Source organism: Nicotiana sylvestris, chromosome 12 (genome assembly GCF_000393655.2).
Source record: "Nicotiana sylvestris chromosome 12, ASM39365v2, whole genome shotgun sequence".
Classification (NCBI taxonomy): domain Eukaryota; kingdom Viridiplantae; phylum Streptophyta; class Magnoliopsida; order Solanales; family Solanaceae; genus Nicotiana; species Nicotiana sylvestris.
Genome location: NC_091068.1, coordinates 112231854 through 112246617, shown reverse-complemented (window position 1 = coordinate 112246617; position 14764 = coordinate 112231854).

Sequence of the window (14764 nt, the reverse complement as noted above, 5' to 3'; positions counted from 1 at the left end):
GTTGGATTTGTAGCTCAGTGCCTCAACTGTCAGCAGGTGAAGTATGAGCACCAGAAACTGGGTGGGTTGCTCTAGCAGATAGAGATTCCGAAATGGAAGTGGGAGCGGATCAACATGGACTTTGTAATTGGGCTCCCACTGACATTGAGAAAGTTCGATGCTATTTGGGTGATTGTGGAACGACTGACCAAGTCCGATCATTTTATTTCGGTGTGCACTACTTATTCTTCAGAGCGGTTGGCGGAGATTTATATCTGGGATATTGTTCGTTTGCATGGTATTCCAGTGTCCATCATCTTAGATAGGGGTACCCAGTTCACATCACGGTTTTGGAGAGCCGTTCAGCATAAGTTAGGTACTCGGGTAGAGTTGAGTACAACATTTCACCCTCAGACGGACGGACAGTCCGAGCGCACTATTCAGATTTTTGAGGATATGTTCTGTGCGCATGTGATTGAGTTTGGAGGGTCTTGGGATCCGTTTTTTCCATTGGCGGAGTTTGCTTACAACAATAGCTATTAGTCCAACATTCAGATGGTATCGTATGAGGCTTTATATGGGAGATGGTGTAGATCCTCGGTGGGTTGGTTTGAGCCGGGTGAGGTCAGATTATTGGGCACAGACCTAGTCCAGGATGCCTTAGAGAAGGTTAAGGTGATTCAGGATAGACTCCGCACAGCCTAGTCCAGATAGAAGAGTTACACGGACCGGAAGGCTCGCAATGTTTCCTATATGGTTGGACAACGGGTTTTGCTTCGGGTTTCGCCTATGAAGGGCTTTATGAGATTCAGGAAGAAAGGGAAGTTGAGTCCTAGGTTTATTGGCCCTTTTGAGATATTGAGGCGTGTTGGGGAGGTTGCTTATGAGCTTGCCTTACCTCCCAGCTTGGCAGGAGTTCATCCGGTATTTCATGTTTCGATGCTCCGGAGGTATCACGGTGACCCATCGCACGTGTTGGATTTCAGTTCAGTCCAGTTGGACAAGGATCTATCTTATGTTTAGGAGCCAGTGGCAGTATTGGACAGGCAGGTCAGAAAGCTGAGGTCAAAGACATTGCATCAGTGAAGGTTCAGTGGTGGGGTCAGCCGGTCGAGGAGGCGACCTAGGAAACCGAGCAGGATATGTGTAGCCGTTTCCTTCATCTTTTCACTACTTCAGGTATATCTCTATGCTCATTCGAGGACGAACGAATATTTAAGTGTAGGAGGATGTGATGACCCGGCCAGTCATCTAAATAATTTATGCCTTGATCCCCTATTAACTGCGTTTCCCAAGTTTATTTCTGCTAATGTGATTTGTCGGGATGTTCGGTTTTGAGTTTCGGGGAGTTTTGGGACACTTAGTCCCTAAATAAGAGCTTAAGTGTTGGAAAGTTGAGCGTAGTCAGAACAATTTGAAGACGGTCTCGGAATGGAAATCCAATGGTTCCGTTAGCTCCGTTGGGTGATTTTGGAGTTAGGAGCGTGTTCGGATTGTGTTTTGGAGGTCCGTAGCTAATTTAAGCTTGAAATGTTGAAAGTTAAATTTTTGGAAGTTTTCGGTTCGACAGTGAGATTTTGATCCAAGGGTCGGAATGGAATTCCGAGAGTTGCAGTACTTCCGCTATGTCATTTGGGATGTGTGTGCAAAATTTCAGGTCATTCGGATGTGTTTTGATAGACTTTTTGATCGAAAGCGTATTTTGAGAAAATTTGGAGTTCTTAGGCTTAAATCCATGGTTAATTCGAGGTTTCGATGTTGTTTTAGGTGTTTTAAGGATTGGTACAAGTTTGAATAAGGTATTAAGTGATGTTTGTGCTTTTGGTTGAGGTCCTAGGGCCTCGGGGTGATTTCGAATGGTTGACGGAAAGTTTGAGAAATTGTTGCAACTGCTGCATTTTTTTTGCTGCTTCTGGTATTTTCGCATCTGCGGTCCGCAGAAGCGGCTAAGGGGCCGCAAAAGCGGGTTTTGGTCTTTTCTTCAGGAACCGCAGAAGCAATAGAATTACTGCAGAAGCGGTACCGCATCTGCAGATTTAGAGTCGCAGATGCGGAAGCTGGCTCGTTAAGTGAAAGTCGCAAATGCGACATGTGTTCCGCAGAAGCGGGACCGCAGACACGGTCCCAGGGTCGCAAATGCGGAAATAGCTGGGCAGAACATATAAATAGTTACCTTCACGAATTTGAGGGATTCTTTCACCATTTTCATACGGGTTTGAAGCTTTTGAGAGAGACTTTTGAGGAAAACAAAGGAGAATCACTTGGAGGTAACGTCCCTGACTTCATAACTCATTTTTATGTGATTAAAGGCCTAATTAGTGGTGAGAAATTTGGGGAAAATAGGTAATTAGGGATTGAGTTTAAGAGGCCTTTAATTGAGGATTTGAGGGGTCATTTGGACTCCGATTTCAGTGTTCTTGTTATGTATAGACTCGTGAGAGTACGAGGTTTCTGAAAATGTAAATTTCACCCGATTCCGAGACGTGGGTCCGAGGGGCATTTAGGTCATTTTACATAATTTCGCGTATTAGCTTAGAATTTAATTGTAAAATTAGTTACTCTAAGTGTTATTTACATTATGCAATTGAATTGAATAGATTTGGGCCATTTGGAGTCGAGTACTCGTGGCAAAGACGTGGTGTTGGGTTGATTTTGAGCCGGTTCGAGGTAAGTGGCTTGTCTAACCTTGTGTGGGGGACCTTCCCCTTAGGATTGGTATATTTGGTAATTGAAATGCCTTGTACATGAGGTGACGAGTGCGTACTTGTGCTAATTGTTGGAATCCGGTTTTCTTAAGTAATTACTAGTATGTTTCCTTTCCTGTTCCTATTTCTTGCACTGTTAAGCCTGTTGTTAGCTTAGGAAAACATGTCTAAGTGACTTAATTTGCTTTATTTGATTCAACCTGCCTTACTTAAATTCTGTGCAGCATGCTAGGCTAGAATAACATATTGCCTTAATATGACATTTTTCCATTTATGTATACATTCCTGCTGCTGCTGCTGTGTATTTATTTTGGGACTATGGATGTGGGATTCCGGTAGCTCCTCCTTGTCTGTTTACTTTGGTACTACGGGTTAGATTCCCGGTAGATCCCCCTGCACATTTACTTTGGGACTACGGGTTAGATTCCCAGTAAATCCCCCTGCACAGTTATATGGAACTACGGGATTGCACCCGATAGATTCCCTCAATACTGGGTATTTACATTTGGGACTACGGAACGGGATTTCGGTAGATCCCCGCGTATTATGAGTTGGACTACGTTACGGGATCTCGAGAGATCCTTCAGACATATATATGATGGACTACGGGACGGTATCCTGGGAGATTCACTGGATATGTAAATATGGGACTACAAGACGGTATCCTGGGAGATCCCCGATTGTTACTATTGGTGCTGAGCTGTATTTCCATTCCATGTTTACCTTGTTCTGTATAGTTGTTGCTGTTCTGTTCATCCTGTGTTATTTTACTGTTGTACTTATTTATACTGTTCCGTTCTATGTTGTTGATCTTTATATTTTATTTAACCTCAGTATGGCCCTGACCTTCCTCGTCTCTACCCAACCGAGGTTAGGCTTGGCACTTACTGAATACCGATGTGGTGTACTCATGCCTCTTCTGTGCATGTTTTTCATGTGCAGATCCAGGTACCGCTGATCAGGTCTACTATCCTTGAGGGAGGCAACCGCTCTAGAGACTTCAAGGTACATCTGCCGCGTCCGCAGACCGAGAAGTCCCTTTCTATTCCTGCTTTTTGTATTTAGTCCTTCTGTACCTTCCTGTTCTTTTAGACATTCTGGAGTTATAGCTATGTAGTATTGATCTTAGCTTGTGATTCATGGGTTTCTGAGTCTTGGATTTATGTTTGGTATTGAGAGTTAAACATGGTGTATGCCGAGTGGCACATTTAAACACTGTTACTGCTTTATTTCTGTTTTAAATTATTTACTTCCGCAAATTTTGGTTTTTCTTTCGCAATTAGGCTTACCTAGTCGTAGAGACCAGGTGTCGTCATGAGGGTTCACGGAGGGCGAACCGGGGTCGTGACAGTGTGAATCCCAAATCTTAACAAATTGTGGTGTATGAAATAGTTGATAGACCATGTATCGGTTGTAGATGCAGATTAAGTGATAATCTTTTCCTCCAGTTAAATGTAAAGTTGTTCGAATTCCTCCATAAGCAGCAAAAAAAGATTTGATAGCTGATTTTCTTGTTAAAAGAGAAGACAGCATCACTTTAGCCAGTTGGAATGACTTTTCTTTTTCCCTTCCGGCACTTCCAACCAGTGAAAATGTTATATATTTGAATATTTATTTGCTTCAAAATCAACATTCTTGCAAATTCATGTCACAGATATCATAGTGATGTACTAGTTTTGACTGCATAAATATTCCAGTAATGGCATTGAGTACTAAACTAGTCCCAAGTCAGTTGTTGCTCTGTTTATTTGCTAATGCCTAGTGTATTTTGATGCCTCCCCTATATCTGGTTCCCTATGTGAATAGTAATAGAGGATAGAATTACATTTGAAACTATTTGAATTGCCAAAGATGTATTAATATTTAAGCATAAAACTAAATTCACTTTTGAAATTGAGGTTAGTACCTATATGTGGTTTTAACAATTTCGAAGTTTATGTATATGTGGAATTGTTAACTTTAGAGAAGAATGATTTAAAATTATATTAAGTAGGTATAATTTAAAGCCTTGAATGATTTAAAATTATATTAAGTAGTTATAATTTAAAGCCTTTAAGTTAAGCTTATTATCGCTTTCAAATTTATTACACAGATGGATTCTCACAATAAAGAAATAAAAATATCTAAGAAGAAAAAATACACTTTACCTAGATCAAGTCAGCTTCCTCCACCTACACCAAAGATGAGCCCACCTCCTATACCTCATCGTCCTTCCATGCCAGCTTCACAGTCATCTGACGTTTTCAAAGTCCATCCCCGTCTAGTTCGCTTCAGTATTACTCCATGCCTTCTCATGGTGGCTCATCTTAGACCACCATTAATTTTATACCCACGTCTCATTTCCCAGTTTCTTTCCCGCGTGATCCTGCTAGTCAGTTCGGTGGCTCACCACTGATTGCATCCCCGAGCCATCATAGTAGCCAGCATGGTGGTGCATCTCTTGTGCCTCATACATCGCACACTCAATTATCATCTCCAGCATCATCCACTCCAAGTATATCTAACTTGGATATTGGAGGCTCTCACGTAGCTGCATCCCCATCTACCAGTACGTCTACAGTTGCTGGTGTAGACATGTCATTTTTGACCCTCCCCGAAATTTCACACATGTTAGTTTAAATATTTAGTTTAGGTCTAATATCACTATTTTAACTAGTTTTCACCCTTTTACTTTATTTTATCACAAAAATGAAAACTACAATATTTTCTCTTATTCAGCTAATTGATATTTTACTTAGTTACTTTTAGTTTATCTAACTTTCATAAAATTAAAAAATATACAAAAATAATTTTACTTTTAGTATTTAGTTTTATTCTAGTAATTTATTTTAATTAGGAATGATTTATAGTTATTATTTTAGGAATTAATATTTTAGTTTAGTAGAGTTAAAGGGCCACTTTTAAAGGTAAATTTGGCCAAATTTTGGCCCAATTCGGATCTAGCCCATAATAACCCAAGCCCAATACCCAATACCCACTAACCTAACCTTATTAAAACTAGACAAAAACCTAGAATCCCTAGAGAGAGCATCAGCCGTTTTTCATTCATTTTGAAGCTAAGCTTCTTCTTCTTCATTAGACCAAAAACCCTCCCTGAACACACTCTAACCTAGAGACAAAAAATGAAAAAACTTTACAGAACCCTAGCGAGCAGAAACAAGCCAGCCGTTGCTGATCTTCAACATCCTTGACAACCTAAGACCTAGGAGCTAAAGAAAAGAATGCAGCAGCAGTAAGGGATAACAACCATTGCTTCATCTTCTTCTTCAATCTTGAGATCCCTTCTCCTACACACCCTGAACTAAGAGAACCCCAAAAAACCATTGGAGCCGCTGGTACTTCTTCACTCTTGAACACACACAGTAGCAGCCGATCTTCTCACCTCCATTCTGCCGAGAAAATATCCCCAAACAATCATTAAGACTAGTCACGAAAATTGCCATGGTCGAGGTCAGTTGTGGTGGTATTCTATTATGATCTAGTCGAGTTCATCGCCGTCGTTCGACCTCCAGTTTTAGTTCGAGATCCCCATACATTTAGCTCAAGTTTTCTGGCCAGTTTGTTTTGGTCATAGATTCAAAGATCTGACCAACAATGGAGTTTCTTCATGCTTAAAGCAAAGAAAGTTGCTATTAAAAGGTCATACTCTAACTTTACTTATCTTCGGATTTCCAGATCTTGTGTCGTGGGTGTTTGAATTGTTTTGTTTGGGTTCGCTTGTTTCTGTTTTACGACTTACGTGATACTAGTATTTTGAGCCTTCCATTCGTGATATTTGATTGTTTAACTATGAATCAAATATGAAGTTTCAAGTGGTTGTTTGCTTCCATTATTTGTCATATTATCTTGTTTCATTTTAGATATGGTTTATGTGGATTCATATTGTTGTAATTTGCTCGTTTGGATGAGTTGAATTAGCAGACATTATAAATCCATTTGGTTGACTCCTATTCGTTGGAGTTAAAGCTGGAAAGAAGTCTCTGCTTTGACAGTATAGGCTTCCATTTTTCCATGTTGAATGATGTCCTCTGCTCTTATTGATAACCTTTGCTAATTTTGTGGACTTTGGTTTGTTGCACACTTAGTTGAATGAATTTGGATTGCTCTCTTGTTGGTAGATTTAGTTGGAATTATTTTGAGTGCATTAGGTTGGCGGTAGTAGGTTTGTATATGGAAATATGATTCCTTTGAAGTTGGTGGATGTAGCTGCATCAACTAAAGTGCACTAACAAGAGATACCTCAAATCAGGATACGTCTCAACATAGTTTGCTTTAGGCACGCTATAATAAAATTATCATAGCTACGGGTACAGTTCCCGTAACGTATTTGTGATACATAATTTCCAAATCTGGGGGTACATTTTTATGACCCGGCCACAACTTCTAATAATGTTAATAAAAATAAACATGTTGTAGATCATGGGTACGGTTCCCGTGACACGATTCGCAATGTGTACCAAACAAACAAGTGTACGACAATCGTAACTTGTTCCACAATAATTCATAAAAGCGGCCAAAGGTCAAAAATACACAATAGGTATAAAGTATGTAATTAATCAGATAATTAAGCCAATAATAATAGTTGAGCGACCGTGCTAAAACTACGGAACTCGAGAATGCCTAACACTTTCTCCTAGGTTAACAGAATTCCTTACCCGGATTTCTGTGTTTCGCGAACTGTAAAACAGAGTCAAACTTCCTTGATTCGGGATTTTAAACTGGTGACTTGGGACACCATAAAATATCTCAAGTGGTGACTCTAAACTTAAATAAATAATCCCGTATCGATTATTGTCACTTTAATTGGAAAAATTCCCCTATAACCCTTTCGGATAGAAAAAGAAGGTGTGAAAGCTCTAGCGACTCTGGTGGGGATAAAAACCTAGAACTTCTGATTCAGGGTTCAAGAATTCGAGCTTAGAATAATTGTTATATTCAGCTTTATTTATTATCTGATTTTTATTACATGCTTGGGCCTAATGTGCTAAATGCCGCTTTTTACCGCTTTGATATTATTTGAACTGTATATAAACTGTTGTGAAACCCATCTCTTCTAATCTTCTGGGAAGTGCACGCTGGCGTGACTTCTTTTCTGTTAGTGTCATACCCTAATGTAGAACGAGGATCAGATCAGTTACAAAGCTGGATGGCCTTTTGGTTCGCGATACGTTGCCCCCCTCGGCTCGAGTTGTCCGCTCGGGTAAGCCAGGTCTAGAACAATACACCCAGGTTTTAAACCTAGAATAACATAGCCTCATACTGGATCCCTAGTATGAACGTTTGTTTGCATCACGTGCAATGGCTTAGGGGACTCAACACAGGGGTTGGGTCCGTCTAGGAGAGGTGTACTCAAAAATAAAAGACCATCTTGATGCATCTTATGTGCTACATGTTGCAATCTTCAAGTGTAAAAGGGGTCATTTGGCGGACCAATGAGGGTTGAGGATAAATGAAAAAAAAGGTGAAGTGTAAAAAAAATAAAGCTAGTAGGGCCCAGTTATATTTTTCTTTCACATTTTTTAAAGAAAAGACAAAAAAACATGAAAAATCCAAAAAGAGTTTGCACGTTCCCGTCATTTTCCAAAAAAATAAATAATCAAAAAAGTAGGAAAAAGAAAATCCAAAAAGAGTTTACATATCTCATCATTTTTCAAAAAAGGACAAAAAATATATTTTCTCTAAATTAGTTGTTTTTTTAATTCTCGCCCGTATCCAATCTTCCTGAACTACGCACACCTGATTCTCGTCTTTTGGGGCGTGATACGTAGGCAACCCACATAGGGTCCGGTCTTCCTAGTGAGTCTTAAGTTCTTGGCTTCGAAGGTTGTAGCCAAATCTTGCATCTCTAGCCACTTTTGGCCACATCGGTCATTTTGCAAAATATGGCTATTTTCGCAAAGTGGCCTGTTCAATTGCGTCTAGAGAGTCTTCAATCCACAATTAGGTGTCTCTTTAGTTTAAGGTCCATTACGTTGAATTTGCATGCTTAGCCATTTTTTGGCCACATAGGCCATTTCTACAAGTAATTTTTCCATGTCTTAAAGGTCTTTTGTTGAGTTTGCACTTCTAGCCACCTTTTGGCCGTATAAGTTATTTTGCAAAAATAACCTCAATCATGTCTTGCATGTATCCAATAGGGAGTGTTATTGTCTCACATAGTGTTCTAAGTCTTTAACTCTATTTGGTTTTAGTTTTTCATACAAGTGTGGATCTACTTACCGGAGATTGAGCATGACAGACACCCCGGGACCATCCAGTTAGGACCGCTGCATCCAGGAGTTTCTTAAGGAGATTTTTTTATGTTTTGAGTCTGTTTCTTTTTATGTTGTCTTGTACTTTATAGTCATGTCCAGCAGTAATGATTCTTTTAGTTGGTGTCGGAGTTTGTCGTAGTATAGTTGAGTTGAGTCTCTCGTTATCATATTTCCTGTTTTGTATTTAAAAATAAAAAAAGTTGTAATGAATAATCCAAAAAGATTTTTTTTAGTTTAATTTATCCATTACTTTTCTAGAACTACGCTTGGTCTGATTCATGTGGAACATGATACGTAGGCAACCTATATAGGGTTCGATCGAATCATTTTTAAAAATTAAAATTGGAAGAAGAAAAAAGAAAAAAAGAGAAGTGAAATTATGGGATGTGAGAAATGAGAGGAAAGAAAAGAGTGATAATTAGAAGAAAAAAAAGAGTAAGGAAAAATGTTAGAAAAGAAAGAAAAGAGAAGATTGAAATGAACAAAATTGGGATGATGCCAAGTGACCTTGTGACCCTCGAAGTCATTCTAGAACCGTTAATTGGTTCTAGGTGCATTGCACGCAATGTGATATTTTTAGCTGTTAAATGCCCTAATGCTAACAAGATGACCTCATTTTGTTCCTTTTGTTATCTTCATTGAGTAGAAGGGTGGTTGGTTTGTGGTTCTTAAGTAACTTATCCATACAACACAAGGTAAAAGAGCAAGGTAGTCATGGCTAGCAAAGACTTGGATACGGGTGTTATTGATCCGTCTAAGGAGATTGTTGAGTTAGAATCTGAGTTGAAAGAAGTGGTCTTAAGGTTGAAAGGACAGATGGCCGAAATATACCAAGCCTGGATTAGTGGGCGTCCTCCACCATTATTTCCCACTAACTACCCGGAAAGCCTTGTCATCATTCCGCTACTGTCACAAATCCAGATTCCCACTGCTGCTGATATCTCCCCACAACCTTTTCACACTCCACCCGCCAAAACCACCTCATATCCCGCTCATTTGACCACTCATGTTTTTGTAGCTCATCCACCAGCTACCTTTACTCGATCCTCTAGCGAGACTGTGTTAAAAATCCCCGATGCCCAACACTGTGCTCCAGAATAAACTTTCAAGGTCTCGGATCCATACTCTCACGCTCCTCATTTTGAGCCTCCCAGTGAAACTGAAAAGCCTACTAAGACAGTGGAGCAAGATGAGATATCCAGGAAGGTGAAAATCTTAGAGCAGTTATTAAGAAACATGCAAGGGTTGGCAGGTCAGAAGAGTATTGCCTTCAAGGATCTGTGTATGTTCCTTGACGTTCACTTGCCCACAAGATTAAAAATACCAAAGTTTAACTTGTATGACGGGCATGGAAATCCAGTAGCCCATCTGAGGGGTTATTGCAGCGAAATGAGAGGTGTTGGCAGGAAAGATGAGCTGCTGATGGCTCATTTCAGTGAGAGCCTGACTGGGGCAGCCTTGGAATAACATACTCGTCATGATGTCAGTAAGTGGCATACATGAGGTGACATGGCTCAAGATTTTGTTCGGCACTATCAGCACAATGAAGACATTATCCCAGACCGCTCCTCCCTATCTCAGATGGAAAAGAAACCCAAAGAAAGTTTTAGGGAGTTTTGGTTCAGATGGAACAAACAAGTTGCTCGGGTCAGTCCTCCGATTGATAGAAAAGATGTTGCTGAGCCCCGCCAACGATAGGATCAAGTGGGCATTCCTGCTAAACGCTTTCAGCCTCAATACCGACCCCATGAACATCCCCAAGCTCCACATAATCCACCCTAGTATTATCCTTCGAACAACATCCGGCCATCTATCCAACCACTAGGTCACTCCCTAGGGCGAGCACCAGCATCCCAAAATTCTCGTGCACCTTCACAACATTTTCAGGCACCCTATAACCCTAAAAAACATAGGCATGGAGGGAAACAAAGGCAAAGAAATAGTTTCACGCCAATCGGAGAATCCTACACAAGCCTATTTAAGAAGTTAAAACATTCTGGATTAATTGAGCTGCTCCTCGGCTATACTCCGGACCCATATGCAATAGGTTTTGATCCTACTGCACGGTACATGCACCATTCTAATGTCCAAGGGAATAGCATCGAAGATTGTCGTGCTTTGAAAAGGGAAATAGAAAGAATGATTTAAGAAGGGATAATTGTGATCAAGGACAGTGACAGGGGGTATGCGAATCCCCTTGGGAACTTGCTGACTGAAGTTAATGATATTGAAGTTGGTAATGTTCTTGATAATATTGATGTGGAACACGGTGGCTAAGATGTCGTGCTTGGTAATTGAAAAGGCGCTCCTTTCTTGGTTAGCCGGGGATGAGTCTTGGTGGTTCATTTTGTTGTCATTTCTGTTGCCCGGGTTATTTCAGGGTTGTAATCCGGATATTGTCTTGTGACTCAAACCCTTCTATCCTTTTATTTTGCCTAGTTCCTTTAGTCGTAGTAAATCATTTAGTGTTATATAGGTTTATTCCAGGGTTGTAACCTAGTTTATTTTGCTTGTTTTGTTGTTCAAACCCTTTCACCGTCTGTCTAATGCAATTTTCTATTTTCTGTTATTTCTAGTTTTTTTTTGTTTAGTTCTCTTTTTCTTTTATAGTTCTTTTCGTGCTGGCTCTAGTGACATGACATGCACACATAATTCTAGGCCTGGTCTTAAAAGTTAGTTTAATCATGAAACAATGAAACAATTTTGAAGATGATAGGGACATTTGAGGGAAATAAGTACAGATTTGGACATTTTGAGATCATTTAAAACCCGAACTATGTGAAACTAGGATATATAATTTGGGAAGTTAATAGGATGACAAGAATTCGTTAAAGGAGAGTGCGTCCCAGACAATTTGAAGTGAGCAATTTTGAGTTCAAGTGCACCTCAATTTACAAGATAAAGTCAAGAGAGTTTGCTCCGAATTAATAGAGGATATCCATTGTGAAGAGGGAATCACCCAACGAGGGTTCTGTACTTGACAAGGCACTAAAAAGTGTGGAAGGCATATCAGTGATATCAATGCCGAAGCTACAAAAGAAATGTTATGCATGATCTTCCTTTTTCATTCTCAAGTTGCATGTGTTGTACTTGGCATTTTCAGAGATTTGGAGGCCCTCTTTCAGCTACCCAAACAATTTATACCATTCGGTACCCCTTTTGAGCATATGCTAATTTTCTTGACCCCTCCCCTCCCCCTCTTTTGGAATCAAGTCAGAGTCATAAAAAGAAAAGAAAAAAAATTCATGTCCCCATAGGCTTGTTTTAGAAAGTTCATTCTAAATGAAAAGTCAAAAAGGAAAAACAATCAAAAGAGAAAATAGAAAAAGAAAAAAAAAGAAGAAAAAAAAGAATAATAGCAACGAAAATAAAGCATCCCTTTGAACTACGTTTGACCTAATTCTTGTCACCACAAGATACGTAGGCAGCCTTAAGATTCGATCGCACCAAATAAAATATTTCATAATCCCACGAAGTCGAGAATGGGGCAGTCTTTATTAGAAATTCCATCTCAAAAAGAAAAAGAAAAAAAATCAAATTCCCATGTTTTAGAAATTGGGGCAAAGTTTTTAGAATGGATTCCAAAAGTTGTAAATAAATTAACCCCGTTGTCTTAGTTATTTTGAGCCTTTATGATATTCTTTCTTTCTAACCCTATCCAAAAACCACATTACAGTCCAAAAAAGGCCTCCCAGATAATCTTTGAGAGTGTCGAGTCAGACATGCCAGGAGCATATGATGTTTTTACTATGCTTAATGCCTTGTCATCTGCAAATCAGAGGAAAAAAGAAGAAAAGAGCAAAAAGAGAGAGTCTTATCGGTGAAAACCTTCATAGGCACCATAAGGCGATGGTAAGTTGAGAGAAAGAACAAAATGAGAGAGGCTTGATGATGAAAACCCTTCGGGCACTACAAGTCGAATAAGGATCGTGAATCAGATAGGATAATCCGAGCATTGAAGCCCAGTTTCACGGTGAAGAGGCATAATAAGAGTTGAACATTAGACTTGCCTGACAGATTAGGCCACTTAATCCAAAAGTGCATGTTATGGTCATTAGAGTTGGTATCCACATCCGATAAGTTTCTACTTTGTAATTTTCTTGTTAGATATCATCTCTTTCCATTGTCCCTTACTCCGTTCCTTTTGTTTTGTTTACTTCCTCTCCTTGAGTTTTTTTGGTTAGAACAAGTGAGAAATGACTTCAAAATCTGCTACCAGCTTTCCAATCGCACAAAGCGGAGTCTGGCTAGCACATCAAAGCGATATAAGTCAGGAAAAAGTAGTATACGCACTGAATGGATAACAATCGACGTGCTTTGGGATTCATGAGAAATGCAAAGGTTCGGCAAATGTCAATTCATGAGCAAAATGCAATAGATAAAGGGTATTGGGTTTGAACGGATCAGAGGTATTTTCTGTGATTAGGGTGACAAAGAAAGTGGTTAGTCAACAAACAAGAAAGGTCTTTCGAGTTGAAATCAAAGTTATCATGGGAAGTGAAGGAGAAATCACCCTCAAAGTCAAGGCCACAAACCAACTACCATGTTTGAACTCATAAGTTTTCTTTGTTAGAAATAGGGACGAAGACTATGTCCAAATCAAAGCTTGGAAGCTTGAATTTTTCAAGTGTCGTGCCCACATTTTATCAGCACAAAGGCTGTTTGAGGAGGTTTTACTTGCTAGGAATTCCCCTAGTTAAGAAGGTTTTTACCTCCTACACATTTTCCCTAGTCGAGAAGAACCATGCCTTCTAGGCATTCTCCCTAGTCAAAAGAGTTTTTAGCTTTCCTCAAGTTCAGGACCCTCCAGTATAATGGGATTTAGTTTAAAGTTTCAAGATCCTCCTAGATAATGGGATTTAGTTTAAAGTTTTAGGACCGTCCTAGATAATGAGATTTAGTTTAAAGTTTCAGGACCCTCCTGAATAATAGGATTTAGTTTAAAGTTTAGGACCCTCCTGGATAATGAGATTTAGTTTAAAGTTTTAGGACCCTCTTGGATAATGAGATTTAGTTGAAAGTTTCAGGACCCTCCTGGATAATGGGATTTAGTTTAAAGTTTCAGGACCCTCATGGATAATGGGATTTAGTTTAAAGTTTCAGGACCCTCCTGGATAATGGAATTTAGTTTAAAGTTTCAGGACCCTCCTGGATAATGGGATTTAGTTTAAAGTTTCAGGACCCTCCTGGATAATGGGATTTAGTTTAATGTTCAGGACCCTCCTGGATAATGGGATTTTGTTTAACATTTCAGGACCCTCCTAGATAATGGGATTTAGTTTAAGGTTTCAGGACCCTCCTGGATAATGGGATTTAGTTTAAAGTTTCAGGACCTCCTGGATAATGGAATATAGTTTAAAGTTTCAGGACCCTCCTGGATAATGGGATATAGTTTAAAGTTTCAGGACCCACCTGGATAAGGGATTTAGTTTAAAGTTCAGGACCTTCCTGGATAATGGGATCTAGTTTAACTTTCAGGACCCTCCTAGATAATGGGATTTAGTTTAAGTTGTTAGGGCCCTCTTGGATAATGGGATTTAAATTCAAGTTTTCAGGACCCTCCTGGATAATGGGATTTAATTTCAAGTTTTCTGGACCCTCCTGGATAATGGGATGTAGTTTTAAGTTATCAGGACCCTCCTGGATAATGGAATTTAGTTTAAAGTTTCAGGACCCTCCTGGATAATGTGATTTAGCTTAAAGTTCAGGATCCTCCTGGATAATGGTATTTAGTTTAAAGTTTTAGGACCCTCCTGGATAATGGGATTTAGTTTAAAGTTCCGGACCCTCCTAAATAATGGGATTTAGTTTAAAGCTTCAGGACCC